General features: G+C 38.6%; 1 long non-coding RNA gene across 1 annotated transcript; it reads right to left on the reverse strand.

The window, feature by feature from the left end:
* Positions 1 to 216: 216 nt before the first annotated feature.
* Positions 217 to 13,861, reverse strand: LOC117064564. The gene is made up of 3 exons (XR_004429532.1): positions 13,737 to 13,861; positions 2,462 to 2,903; positions 217 to 455 (listed from the first exon to the last, which is right to left on the reverse strand). It is a non-coding gene; the product is annotated as an uncharacterized LOC117064564 (long non-coding RNA).
* Positions 13,862 to 15,608: the final 1,747 nt, after the last annotated feature.

Genomic DNA, 15,608 nt, shown 5'->3' on the forward strand with positions numbered 1-15,608 from the left:
AAAATTGAAGAACTTCAGAATTTGACACCTTATAAAAGCTGAGAGTCTTTAACATACTTCCATTAGTAAATATTTATTAACTTTTGTTTGTAAGACACAGTGATGGATAAGATGTAACACAAAATTCTTGGTCTCCTTATCTGGCAGTGAAATAGTTATTGATGACCACAACAGGATGCCAAAAAACAAAAGCAAAAAAACAAAAAACAAACAAACAAACAAAAAAAAACAAAGGAAAAACTTAGGGAATTAAAATGGTGAGCATTTATTTAGCTTACAAATCTGGAAGTTGGAAGTTTAGGCTGGGTTCAGCTGGGCAATTCTTCTGGTTTAGGCTCTTATGTCTGGGAGTTGACTGACTATTCGTTGGTCTAGGATGACCTCAGTTGGCATGACTGCCTGATCAACATGGCTTTTGTTCTATGTGTTTCATCCTCCAGCCGATTGGCCTAGGCCTGTTCTCATGGAAAAGGTATAGGAGCAAGAGTAAGCAAGATTTTTACTGATTGCAGTAAAAAGCATTTACCGATTCTAAAGAACTTTCCCTCAAAACCTTCTGGCTTAATTATCGTCTATGATACGGGAACAGCCATCACTGTTCCCATTTTATAGATAAGGAAAGTCAGAAGGACAGTAAGGAGTAAAGCCTGGACTTGAACTTCTGATTGTAAGCTTCCCCTTTGCCTCACAGCCACTTAGACCAACAGCCAAATGAGTAAAACACACAAAAAAGAGACAGTTACCACCATAAGCTTGTGTGGCCAAGAAGCCTTTGTAGTGACTGAACTTACCTTGGATGTAAATGCATGTACAGCAATAAGTTTCAACTTTTTAAAGGTACCAAACCCACCCTTTTCTTTTTTTTTTTTTTGACAGATCTTGTGTAGAACCTCCAAGTATTTAAATGGATAAAAAGCTATTTCATATCTTAACTTTATTTTTAGATTCAAATGCATAATGTTTACCTACTATACCATCAATACATAAGAACAATGAGGCCATTCTGGGGAACTCAGGTGTTTGAAATCAAAGACTGATATCAAATGGGGACAGTGCAGTCTTGGGGTCCGGTGTGCTCCTGTAATTTGTTTAGCCTGCCCAGTAGAGTGGACTGCTGTTCTGGACCTAGTCTCTGTTGTCTACTTTCCACGCCTCTCCCCACCCCCAATTCTGGTCATGTCATTCTGGAGTAGTTGGTCCCACTCCCAGGTAGAGAGGTGGGTCTGGGAGGCGGGGTTCAGGAGTACCAGGAAACAGAAGCTCTTCCTGCTGCCTTGAAGCTGGAAGGGCATCAGTCTGGAGTTGCTGGGGGTCATCTCAACACTATATAAAGGAAGAAGCCAGCCAAGATGAAAGCACTACCCAGATGAGCAGAGGCTCAGGACTGCACAGGACACCACCGAAGTGTCTGGATCTAGCTGAAACTTAACCCAGTGTTACCCCTAGACTTTTCTGTTACACAAACCAGTAATATCCCTTTTGTCTTTTAGGTCAGTTTGATTTGGATTTCTATCTTGTTCAACCAAAACATATCTAATACATCCAGTATTAAGAACATCTGACTCAAACAGATTAGTTGTAATAATAATATGGTTTTAAAAGCAGTTTATCTTGTAATGTCAGGAAATTCTTTAATAAAAAGATAGCAGAAGATTTATTCCAAGATTTATATATACTTTCACACAAAAGTGTGAGATACATTAATGTACATGTTAGACTCAAAGCAATAAAATTGATATATGGCACATTTGAAGGTATGTTTGTTTATTGCAGGTTTTAAAGTGGTTTATATGTATTTAAAAATGAAATTTGAAGAATATTTTTTAGGATCCCTGAGATGTCCTTCAGATCTTTTGGGTCCTCAGGATGTGGTTGAAAAAGTATTGATAGAACAAAATAGAAAGGGGTCTAAAAGAATGTTCTAGGCCTCTAAAACATGTCTTTTATCAACCAGAACAAAACATGACATACACAGTGACTCTGGGACACATTATAGGGACCTAATTGGCATCCTCAGATGAGATCCATCAGATTATTCTTTTCTTCTGGAAAAGGATGGAAAGGGAAGGGCCGAGAGAGAGAGAGGCTAACATCTTCTCCTTTCTTCCTCCTCCAAAATCAGAATTCTAAAAAGTTTTGAATATTTTTGCAAAATATAACTGGTGAGAGGTGTTCAGCAAAATCCTAAAACTCTTTGTTGTACTTAAGTTTTATTTTTCTATAAATGGGAAGATTCATTGACAAGCCATTAATGCTGATGATCATATAAGAATTTTCCTCCTTGTGCCAAATATTATTTCATGGATCCTTAAGAGTATGAGGTAAATATAAAAACCAGCAATTTATACTGTTGACTCAGACCATGAGTTCATGAAAAGCAGGAGCAATGCTAACTTCTTTGGATAGTGTCTAATTCAGTTAAGTAAAAATGGGAACTTCTCTTATAAAACCACTTACATACCTATGATGATGAAAATGGGAGTAGAAGATTCCAGTCTTGTTCTGGTGACCTTTGGAAATCTCATATTCAAAGGCTTAGAGGCCTAATCCCCAGAGACTTGTACTATTTTCTCAGGATAAGATTAATTAGAGGAAGCTGAGGATGTTTGGTGGGTCCTTCCTAAACTGTCAGAGACCCCAAGATACTAGAGATGGAAGGGATCTTAAATTTCCAGTCCAGCTGCCTCCTACTACAGGATCTTTGATCTCTTCTCTGCCTGGTAGCTTCTTTCATGGCTAAATTAAGTTGAAAATCTGTTGTGACAGAATATGAACCTCTCTCGCTAGAACACAATGTTTCCATCATCACTGATAGCAGAGTTTAGTGGATCATGAGGCAGGTCCTTGTAGGGTAACTTTGGTGGTCTTCCATGCACAAGGAGAAGCAAGATCTGAACAGGATCCTGTGATCAAAGAAGAATCAAAAGTTCTAGAAGACTTTGGTAGATGAGAGCGTTGGTAGTATCCTATTTCAGTTTACCTGATATCCACATAAAAACAAAGAAAATACATAATAAAATTTAAAAAAAAATGGCAAGATATTTCCATGAATCCCAGATACAGACTGTGGGGATAAAGCAGCAACTTCCCCAATACTGACACAGTGTTGGTGTCTGTGCATGCAGACGGAAGGGAAGCAATGGGTATCTGGTAGACCTGATAACAGGAGAAATCAAAACAGGAGCAAGAACGTACTGCAGAATGCATGAAGCAATTTAAGAGTGGCAGCTAAAACTAGGAGGCATTTTGCCTGAGCCATCAGCTGGGGAGCATAAGGGATCTGAGAAAAAGGTGGAGGATCTGGAGCAATTTAGCCCCTATGAACTCCCAAAACTGACACCTTGGTGTCCCTTCTAGGACGTGGGCTCACACAAGGAAAAACTGCTGGGAGTAGAATAAAAACTGAGCAGGATACAGACAACAGAGATGAAGAAAAAGAAGTCCAGTTACAAGTAGAGGGGTGGGGAGGAAGAGTGAGAAAATCCCAGAAAGCAAGCCAGGTAAATTGTAAGAAAAAGAAAGAACTGGCTGGGTGGGGTGGCTCATGTGTGTAATACCAGCAGATTGGGAGGCTGAGGCAGGTGGATCACTTGAGGTCAGGCATTTGAGACCAGCCTGGCCAACTTGGTGAAACCCTGTCTCTACTAAAAATACAAAAATTAGCTTGGTGTGGTGGGGCACATCTGTAATCCCAGCTACTTGGGTGGCTGAGGCACAAGAATTGCTTGAACCAGGGAGGCGGAGGTTGCAGTGAGCTGAAATCATGTCACTGCACTCTGGCCTGGGTGACAGAGCGAGATTGTGTCTCAAAAAAGAAAGGAAGAAAGAAAGAAGGAATGAAAGAAAGAAAGAGAGAGAAAGAAACAAAGAATGAACTGGGGGAGGGGTTGAGGTGGGGATGGATGTCTGTAAATTAAAAGACATACAAGACATATACCAAAAAATAAACTATAGTGTCTAGGTCACACTGGGTGATGAAATGAAAGGGAAGTCCGACAAAGTTATTCCCACAAAAGTCAAGACTGTGGTTACTTTTGGTTGATGGCTATGATTTGATGGGGGCCATGGTGGGCTTTGGGATGGCTTGGAAAGTTCTATTTCTTGACCTGGTGGTGGCTAAAATGGTGTGTGTCATATAACAACTCATTGAGCCAGACAGCAGTTTTTGCAAGGGTTTCTATACCTGTGTTTTGTTTTACTGTAAACAAGTAATAAAAGGAGTGAGGTTAAGGGGACCTGAGAGCCAAACTAATACTGAATACTAACACTAAAGCCAATGTATCTCTAGCTAAAACCTACTGAACATATACTATGTGCAAGGTGCTATGCTAAGTCCTTTACCATGGCAGTAAAGTTCTCTGAGTACTAGAGTCAAGCGTCTTGCTTAGTTTCCTTTACTACTGTGTGAATTTGGGCAAGTAACTAATTCTCTTTGAGCCTCTGTATTCTCATCTCTAGGGGCAACGGTCTGTCTTTCATAAGAATATTGGGATGAGATTTGCATGGGAACTTTTTAGCTCAGTGCCTGACACATAGTATATGCTTAGTAAATGGTAGCCACTGTTGTATCCATGTGAGGTGCTGTTATTACTCTCACATTATAAGTGAAAAAAATTAAGGCTCAGAAAGCCGAAGTCATGGAATTATTCAGTGCTGAACCCAGGCCCTCAACCTTTCCCTACGCTTCCCCAACTCGCTAACTTTTTTTTTGAAAGAAAAATTGTGCAATGGCAAATGACAGTGGCCTGGCCTGGTTCCACAGCTCTGTTTTGAAGGTTATCTGGGGTCTTGCTCCCTCACTTGCCCCAACACATGATGTTGCAATTTCACTCCAAGAAAAAGACTTAGTAGTGCTGTCCGCAGCATGGCTGCCTGGAGCAATCTTGGAAGACAGTGAACAGGCAGGAAGGATGCAGGCAGTGCAACCTCTTCAGCAGGGGCATAAACAAGTCCCCACTCCCAGAGGGGCCGGGAGCCCAATGCGGCAGCTGGCTGGATGCGTCACACATACCGTGCTGAGAGAGAAAATAAGTGGTATTCCTCTGTGCTGAATTTTAAATGTAAACAAGCAGATTCATGATAATTACCAAATATTAGAAATGTATTGTTCCTTCCCCACTCCCAAGATACTTCTAGGATCTCCAGCTGTGCTAATAACACTAGGTGCACCACTCCCAGGGCCACAAGTATTGTTACAAGACAAAGGCTCTTCATCTGTGTTTGTTCTTGTTTTCCATCAACACTTGAAACCTAGTTCACCTATATTCTATTGAGGTTTCCTGCTTTGTTTGCAAGCAAGGAGGAATAAAAAACAGCATTTGAAATTAAGGACTTAGGTAAGGTCTCAATTCTCTGATCCTCATCTCTCAAAGGAGGAAGTCGTACTTACTTCATGAAAGGACTGGTGTAAAGATGACTGAAGGAACATATGCAAAGAACCTCATGTAGAGGCTGGCACACAGTAGACACCATAAATGAAGGTGCCTCCATAGCTGCCACTGCCAGTATACCTTCAACAGAGAACCAAGATGGCAGACAGGCAGCACACATGCTTCTTTCCCCTGTGGTATTAGTGGTAGACATAATTAACCAATGACGATATTCTTTGCTACTTGGATTAATTTTCTATTGCTGCTATAACAAATTACCACAAACTTGGTGGATTATAATAACACAGATTTATTATCTTACAGATTTATAGGCCTGAAGTCCAATACAGGTTTCACTGGGCTAAAATCAAGCAGGGTTGCCTTTCTTTCTAGAACTTCCAAAAAGAATCTATTTTCCTTGCCTTTTTTTTTTCTTTTTAGCTTCCAGAGGCCTCTGTTTGGTCCATGCACATAGCCCCTTAAGTCTCAGAGCCAGCAACAGCTTGCCACACCCTTCCCACACTGCTTTCTCTCTCTAACCACAGCCAGAAAGTGTTCTTTGCTTTTAAGGACTACTGAATAATCCAGTATTGCCTACCCATCTCCAGATCCCTAACTTTAATCACATCTGTAGAGTCCCTTTTGTCCTCCAGGGTTTAGGATATGGTCATCTTTGGGGGCCATTATTCTGTCTACACTGCTCAATGCAGTGGTATAGGCAGCCACTATTAGTGGATCAGAGTTTGATTGGAGACATTAAATCCATTTGGCCTGTGAAGTCAGAGCTATCCATGCTTTGGAGATTCATCAGGAAAGATACAAAACAAAGCCAGTCAGAGAACTGGAAGCAAAAGAAAGCAATTACCATGTGCTGAACACGTTTTAAAAAAATCAAAACATCATTATTGAGATATGGTCAACATGTAACAAACTACATGTTCAAAGTGTACAATCTGATAAACTTTGACTTATGTATACACTTATGCAACTATTATGACAAGCATCATTATGAACATACCCATTCCCACCAAGAGTCTGCTTGTCCTTTATAATCCCTCTGTCCACTCCATCCTATCTCCTGCTATTCCCAGACAATCACTGATCTGCTATTAATATAGATTAGTTTCCATTTTGTAGAATTTCAAATAAATGAAGTCATACAATAAATCCCGTTTTTCTCTTTCTTTTTCAGTCAGTGTAATGATTTTGAGATTCATCCATGTTGCTGTGTATATTGGTAGTTCATTGCTTTTTTGTTGAGTAGCATTTCAATGTAAAACACAATTTTCTTTATTTTTTTCATCTGATGATGAAAATTTGGGTTGCTTCCAGGTTTGGACTATTACAAATAAATCTGCTATACACATTCATGCACAAGGTTTTTGTGGAGTTTTTGTATGTTTGTTTGTTTGGTTGTTTTTGGTTGTTGTTGTTTGAGACAGAGTCTCAATCTGTCGCCCAGGCTAGAGTGCAGTGGCGCGATCTTGGCTCACTGCAACCTCCACTTCCTGGGTCCACGCGATTCTCCTGCCTCAGCCTCCCAAGTAGCTAGGACTACAGGCACACGCCACCATGCCCAGCTAATTTTTTTATTTTTTCTTTTTTCAGTAGAGGTGGGATTTCGTCATGTTGGCCAGGCTGGTCTCAAACTTCTGATCTCAGGTGATCCACCCACCTCGGCCTTCCAACGTGCTGGGGTTACAGGTGTGAGCCACCGCACCTGGCCCATGCACAAGTCTTTGTATGGACCTATGCTTTCATATCTCTTGTGTAAATACCTAGGAGTACAATGGCTGGGACATGGGGTAGGCATATGTTTAACTATTTAAGAAACTGCCAAACAGATTTTCCAATGTACTTGGGCCATTTGACCAGCAGTGTATGAGAACTTCAGTTGCTTTCTGTCTTTGGCAATACTTACTATGATCAGTCTTTTTAAGTGCAGTCATTCTAACGGGTAGAGTGGTATCTTATTGTCTTATTTGCATTTACTTAATGATGTTGAACATTTTTGTGTTGTGTTTATTTGTCATCCATGTATATTTTTTGGTAAAGTGTCAGTTCAATCCTTTTATATACTTTTTTATAAATGCAAAAGATTTCTTTATTTTGTTGAGTTGTTTTTTTTTTATTACTGGGTTTGAGAGTTCTGTATATATTCTGAATACAATTATTTGTCAGATATGTAATTTACAAATATTTTTTCTCATTCTGTGGCTTGTTTAACCATGTAATTCAAAGAGCAAAAGTCTTTAATTTCGATGTAATACAATGAATCAACTTTTTCTTTCATGAATTGTGCTTCTGGTGTTGCACCTAAAAAAATCTTGGCCCAATCTAGGGTCACAAAAATTTCTTCCTATGTTTTCCTCTAGGAGTTTCACAGTTTTAGGTTTTTCATTTAGGCCTATGACTCATTTTGAGTGAACTTTTGTATATGGTTCAAGAGATGGATGAAGTTCTGTCTTTGTTTTTTCCATACAGATGCTCAACTGTTCCACCATGATTTGTTAAAAAGACTATCATTTATTCACTGAATTGCCTTTGCACCTTTACCAAAAATCAGTTGCCCATATGCCTGTTGAGTCTATTTTTGGACTCTTTTCTGTTTGATTTATCTGTCTTGACACTAACATCACATTGACTAGATCACTGTATATTTATACGTTTTCAAATCAGATAGTGTTAACCCTCCAACTTTGTTTTTTTACAGTTATTTTAGCTATCCTAGGTCTTTTGCATTTTGATATAGATTTTATAACTAGCTTGTAAATTTGTACAGTAAACTCTGCAAGGATGTTTATTGGGATTGCACTAAAACTGTTGATTAATTGGGGGAGAATTGACATCTTAATAATATTGCATCATCTTCATTGATCCATGATCATTGTATATATTTCCATTTATAGGTGTTTAATTTCTTTTAACAGTGTTTTGCAGTTTTCAGTGTACATCTTACACATATTTTGGCAAATATAATTCCTATTTCATATTTTTTGTTCTACTATAAGTGACATAGTTTCTTAATTTTAGTTTACTGCCATGATATATAAATGTAATATTTTATATTGATTTTCCATCCTGAAACCATGTTTGTATTTACAACTTCTAGTAACTTTTTGGTAGGTTTAGAGGATTTTCTATGTAGATGATTATATCACCTGAGAGTAAAGACAGCTTTCTTTTTCCTTTCTATTCTATATACTGTTTATTTCTTCTTATTATTTTATTAGCTAAAACATCAGTACAATTTGAATAGAGCTAGCAAGAATGGACATCTTTTTCTTGTTTCTGGTTATAGAGGGGAAAGCATTCAAACTTTCACTTAACTTTATTATTGTTGCATACAAAATAGGTGTTTTATGGGCCTTTTATCAAGTTGAGGAATTTTCCTGAGCAGATTTCCTGAGCAAATTTCTGGTTTGCTAAGAAATTTTTTTCTTTCATAAATATACATTATTTTTTGTTAAGTGTTTTTCTACATTTTTGGTGGTTTTGTGTGTGTGTGTGTGTGTGTGTGTATTTATTTTTTCGTCTGTTAATATGGTGAATTACATTGACTGATTTTTCAAATGTTAAACCAATTTTGCATATCTTGGATAAAATCCAGAATAATGTAATTTACTTGGTCATAATGAGGTACGAATTATTAAGAAATTATTTTAGGCAGTTAGAAAGGAAAAGCAGAGTCCTTGGAAGATTTTCACAGCTCTTGTCTAGCATGAAAGTCCTGGCTCTTAGACCCAGGCAGGCAACTTTTGATATGCAAATGCCAATCTACCCAACATGGCTATTTCCACCTTTGTCTTCTTGCCCTTGCCCCCATATGTGCCTAGCAGCATGGCCACCCCCACACATCCTCGTATGTATGGAACATCATGGTGCCCTGCATTTGCATATTAAAAGACTAGGGTGGGGGGGCCAGTTTTTTCCGAGGGCTACATGAATGACATGCCTGGTCTAACCAATCCCCTGAGCCCTATGCAAATCAAACACTGCCTCCTCCCGCCATGGAATGTAGCTGGCTGATACTACCTGAAAGTGGAGTTCTCTCTCTCAGCTTTGGCGCCCCCCTCCCTCTGTCTCTGTACAGGGGAGCTAGTTTCCTTCTTCCGCCTGCTTTCTTGCCTATTAAACTCCTTGCTCCTTAAAACTACTCAACATGTGTCCGTGTCATTTTTTTCTAATTCCACTAGAGATGAAGAACCTGGTATTCTCCACTCATCAGAGCCGTATCAATAATATATTATCCCTTTTATACTCATTGAAATTTGATTTACTGTTTTAGTTAAGATTTTTTGCTCTATGATCTTCAAGAATATTGGTCTATAATTTTCCTATAATATCATTTTTAATGGTAGGCTCATAGAATAAGTTGGTAAGTATTCTTTTCATCTTCCTGGAAGAGTTTGTGTATTATTTATTATATTTTTGATAGGATTCCAAGGAAGTTATCTGTGCCTGGAATTTGGTGGGGTTTTTGTTTGTTTGTTTTGTGCATTTTTGTGGGAAGGTTGTTAACTACAAATTCAGGCTATTTATCATTGAGTTATCTTTGATAGATTGTATCTTTCAATAAATTTGTCCATTTCATTTTTTGTCAAATTTATAAGAATATATCATTTATTTTACAGGCATAGTATTCAAAATATTCTCTTATTATTCTTTTAATATCTGTAGAATCTGTAATTCTGTCACTTTTCTCATTTCTGATCTTTTATAATTAATGTCTTCTTGTTCCTACTCAGTTTAGTGGTTTATCAATTTTATTGATCTCAAAGAACTAGTTTTTTATTTCAATGATTTTCCTGTATTGTTTTTCTATTTCATTGACATGTTCACTGATTTTTATTGTGTCCTTTTTTCTGCTTCTTTGGGCTTAACATACTCTTTTTTTTGTTTGTTCTTTTTTTTTTTCAAGTGGACTCTCAGGTCATTAATCTGAGAACTTTCTTATTTTCTTTTTTTTTTTTTTAACTTTTGTTTTAGGTTTGGGGGCACATGTGAAGGTTTGTTACATAGGTAAACTCATGGCATGGGGGTTTGTTGTACAAATCATTTCATCACCCAGAAATTAAGCCCAGTACCCAATAGTTATCTTTTCTGTTCCTCTACCTCCTCCCACCCTGCACCCTCAAGTAGACCCCAGTGTCTATTATTTCTTTCTTTGTGTTCATAAGTTCTCATCATTTAGCTCCCACTTTGCAGTATTTGGCTTTCTGTTCCTTTCCTGTGTTAGTTTGCTGAGGATAATAGCCGTTAACTCCATCTACGTTCCTACAAAAGACATGATCTCGTTCTTTTTTATGGCTGCATAGTATTCCATGTTGTATATGTATCACATTTTCTGTATCCAGTCTACCATTGATGGACATTTAGGTTGATTCCATGTCTTTGCTATTGTGAATAGTGCTGCAATGAACATACACATGCATGTGTCTTTATGGTAGAATGATTTGTATTCCTCTGGGTATATACCCAGTAATGGGATTGCTGGGTAGAATGATAGTTCTGTTTTTAGCTCTTTAAAGAATTGTCATACTGCTTTCCACAATGGTTGCACTAATCTACACTCCCACCAAAAGTGTATAGGTGTTTCTTTTTCTTCACAACCTCACCTGCATCTGTTATTTTTTGACTTTTTAGTAATTGCCATTCTGACTGGTGTGAGATGGTGTCTCATTGTTGTTTTTATTTTCTAGTATAGGCACTTAGTGCTATAAATTTTCTCCTAAATACTGCTTTAGCAGCATCTCATAAATTCATTCCTTATTTTCATTTTCATTCAGTTCAAAATACTTCCTTCATTTCTTTCTGATGTCCTCTTTAATCCAAGGATTATTAAGCTGTGTTTTATACAGTTTTCAAATATTTGGGGGATTTTATAGATATCTTTGTGTTATTGATCTCCAATTTAATTCTGTTTTGGTCAGAAAACATATTGTATCATTGGTATCCTTTTAAATGTATTAAGACTTGTTTTATGTCCCAGAACATAGTGTAACTTCATAGATGTTCCATATAACTAAGTACCTTAAATGCTATTTTTTATATTTAGTCTTTATAAGAATGCTACTATCATTTCCATTTTAATAAAGAACCAAGAGATGATGCTGTGCTCCTAATTATAAATAGAAAAGGCTAAGAATCAATCAACTTAAATAATGTATTCAATGCCAGACAGCTATTAAATAGGAGAACTGGAATATGCTCTCATCTGACACCAAAACCAAGTTATAAACCACTCTTTCATGATTACCCCACCGACATCCATTCTTCATAAGCTGGGTAGGACCACTCATTCTAAAGAGGCTGAGTTCAGAGGCTAATTTTCTCTTAAAGTCTTGAAATCTACTCAAATTGCTCCTTTCTAGCATAAACACAATTGCATCAGTTGCTAATACAGATGTAAAGGTGAGTTCTGTCTGATGGTTAGAAATGCACAAAGCCCAACCACTGATTCAAGTCAGAAACTTGCTACTGAGCCCTGCTGCTGACTGATGCTCAATCACCAGATCATTCTAAAAACGCCCAAGAACAAAGACTGACATTAGGTGTTTTTGCCTCTTTCTAGTAGGGAATGACTGATTGTCCCTTAAAGCCCAATGATGCTTAGAGAGCCTCTGGATTAGTAGGTTTTATTTATATGTCTGTGGAATTTGCATAATAGCCTTTAAGTCAACCTGCCTTGAAATGGCTCTTTCCTTTCTCTTCTTTTGAATTTAATGGTCAGATATTAGAAGCACTATCTTATTGCTAGTATATGTAGTAGTAGTGCTTGTTCACTAGGACTAATGCTGATCAGGAACCTATTAGTCCAATTCAACAAAAGAGTTTTTGATCATCTGGCAGCTTCAATTATATAAGTTATCCAATCCCTTTCTTACTCCTGTTACTACAGTAATTTGACAAGCCTGCTAAAGATCTTTGTGGCTGCATCCACGACCATGCACAATGGGTTATTTGAATAAATGTCTTCCAGTGGTATGTTCCTGTTACATACAAAGTCAATTTAACTTGTAGAGTTATTTGCAGGAGCCCACATTGTCCATGACTGACTACTTCCTAATGCCACTTAGGCTGAAATCTCAAAGGGAGGGAGTGTACTCCCTGAGTGAGCACTTCTTTCTGAGTGCCATTTCTCCACCACTTGAAATACTAAATGGCCAGCACCAAAGGAGAGAAAAGGACTCCTGGGGATGTTCTTTAGCACCTAAATCTCTAACCTTTCTCTGAAATAGACTGGTTTACACATGTTAATTATTATCCTACAGTTTACTAAGGAGTTAATATTCAAGGGAAAGCATATACAGCTTCTACAATTTAATTTATGCCATACAACATCTGATTTTTGAATTTCTTCTGAGAAGTGATGCTACAGGTATAAAATGAACTCGTTCTGTACAAACTTTAAAGCCTGAAGAAGCCAACATTCAATATGATCAAGAAAACTGCTTATGTTTCTGGCTTCTCCCAAATGGAAGCTACATGGTTGAAAAAAAAAATTGTCTGTCCTTAAGACCCTACAGACTTTTGAGAAGCCATTAATCAGGAATGAAAAATCAGTTTTGGTTTATGTGTCACTATTGATTGACTGGCATTAGATTCTTGGAATTCCATGTTGAGAAATGATTCTGCGGACATACCCCCTATCAGTGGGAAAAAGCATGGTGATTGATTAGTGATGTCTGCTATGAACGTAGTAAAGAGGTGTGGTGGAATTCCCAGAGTGCTAGATGGAGTGCCAGAATGCCAGAGTGCTGGGCACTGGGAATATAGCACTGAACAAGACAGATTCAGCTGATGAACTCATAAATCTTACAGAGTTGTAATGATTGCTAGGGTCATTTCTTGCTTTGTTATCCTAAAATTTAGTGGTTCTTGTTCTGCCCACCAATCACTATTAATGGATTATTGTAAAACATCAGCAACATCCATTAGGACCACTCAGTCCAGTTCTCTAGCAGAAAAACCCATAAGTCTTCCATGTAGACACTTTCGTGTCTATGTAGACAAAAGATGTCTGCATAGTAAGACTTGTCTTTCAGTCATCGTAATTTTTTCTCTTAAAGAGCACACTGGCCAAGAAAAACTTCACCTTGCACATTTCTCCATAGTCATAGACAGTGGTAATCTTGGCCAGGATCAGCTCTAGTTTACAGAGGATGGAAAGTCATGAACAAGAGAAAGCCAGGCATGGAGGTGGGATGGGGTAAGAAGTTACTGTCTTCTTTAGGGCCCCATGAGAAGTCTATTCCTGAGACAGACTAATCACACCAGGACAATGTGTGTTCACCTTCTTCCTAACTGGCTAGCAGCTGTTTCCAGATGTCCCCCCATTTGGTTATGTAAACCAGGCTCACTCACATGCAAAGCCCTTCTCTATGAAGCTCAACAGATGCCATCAACTTCTCTTCATTCTGATGGGATCAGTCTCTGTTTGCGAGGGCCTTGGAACTGCAGCTCTGCAATGCTGGCACCAAAGTCAAGGCGCAGAGCTGTCTGCAAAGGCCACCCTTTGTCCACAGATGATGCAATGGGTCAGTGTCTTTCTCACCATGGGGACAGCAGTTGACATGGAAACGGTTGTTCTTGCTTCTACACATAACCATTATGCCTCACCCAGGCTTACCAAATGTTGAAAATATTTGTCTGCCCAGCATCCATTTTTTCTACCTCTAGGAACTGCATCAAGATTATCTTTTGGGAAATCATCCTTGCTAAACTCCCAAACCTGTTGTTTTAGATAGTATGTGTTCTACCCCAGCCCTAAGCTGAGCATGTGATTTATATCTGGTCAAACTAAGTCACAGGAAGTTTTCAGTTATAGACATGTGACCCATTCTGCATTCGTGAGTGTCTGCTCTGGGATTCTGCTGAAGTGATTAGGAAAGTGACAGGATTTTGCTGGCTGTTGTCAAGCTGATGAAATATGAGCCTGGAGCCATTGGTGTCTTACCTTTCCCACAAGCAGCGTAGAACATGCTAGAAAATACAGTCCAGAAGAAAAGCAGAGTTGAGGAACTGAGAGAAACACATTTACACTATATGATTTGAGCATCTGGATTCAGCCTTACCTGGATTTAATTTTTCGGTTATATGAAACAATTTATGCCTTTTTTGCTGAGGGAAGTTTCAATTAGGTTTCTGTCACCTGCACCCCAAAAAGTTCTGGTGAATGTACAGAAAAGTCCTGATGAAATGTTCTCCCTTCACAGAGATTTTCACAGGAATTGGGCAGAATTAGATATAACTCTGAAGGTGCCAGCTTTGAGCAACCAATACCTTTCTAAAAGTGCTATTAGGTATCAGTACAACAGCACATAACAATCAAGAGCTTAGTTGCCAAGCACTGTGCTGTGTACCCATGACGGGGAACAGGGTCGCAACTAGGATCCCTGTTCTCATTGAGTGTGCAGTCTAGCCAGGAAGGCTGCACTAACATAGGTTAATACTTCAAGCAGAAGTTCTTACCTTCATGGCACGGCACATTGGTGAGTCACAATATATTATGAGTTGTACCACAAAGAATTTGTGACTCATGAAGCTAAAGTACCAATATTGACAGATGATTTAAAAAACAAACATGAATTAGAGTGGATTCAAGGTTATCGCAATAATAATGTCATATTCATTCACTTGGTTCTCTAGAATGTTTTCCTGAGTGGGAGAGAAAGAGTGGGCATAACAGCTATGGCCCACGCACCCCTGTCTCCCGGAGTGTGTTGTTTCCAAGGATGTCATCTACCATATGTGTTTAGGACATCATAATAATATCAGTGTGAAGCAGAAGGAGGAGCAACAACAGAAGTGCCAATGTTTATTGTGCACTGATGAGGCAGCAGGTACTATGCTGAGTGCATTACAAGGATTGTTTCATTTAACGTACATGAGAAACCTCTATGTACTTATTCTCCTGTTTTGTAGTTGAAAGAACAACTAGCTGCTGAACAGAGTGAGTCTGTCTCAAGCACTTCTGGAGTTCAGAGAAGGGAGAGCTCAGTATAGGCTAGAGTTGTTGGGAAAGGTCTCAAGGAGGACGTGTGACTTAAGCAGGGAGAAGTAGAATCTGTACAAACAGATGAGCCAAGGAGGACACTGCAGGCTTTGGTATAAATGAGACAAGTACAGTACATAGGGTGCCAATCTCACCCTCTGGACACCTTTAGTGTTGGTACCAGGATACTGCATTGGTGTTCAGCAATTGTATTTGTATTGATGTGGCTATTCCACACATCC

This window comes from Trachypithecus francoisi, unplaced genomic scaffold (genome assembly GCF_009764315.1).
Source record: "Trachypithecus francoisi isolate TF-2019V2 unplaced genomic scaffold, Tfra_2.0 Lachesis_group2, whole genome shotgun sequence".
Classification (NCBI taxonomy): domain Eukaryota; kingdom Metazoa; phylum Chordata; class Mammalia; order Primates; family Cercopithecidae; genus Trachypithecus; species Trachypithecus francoisi.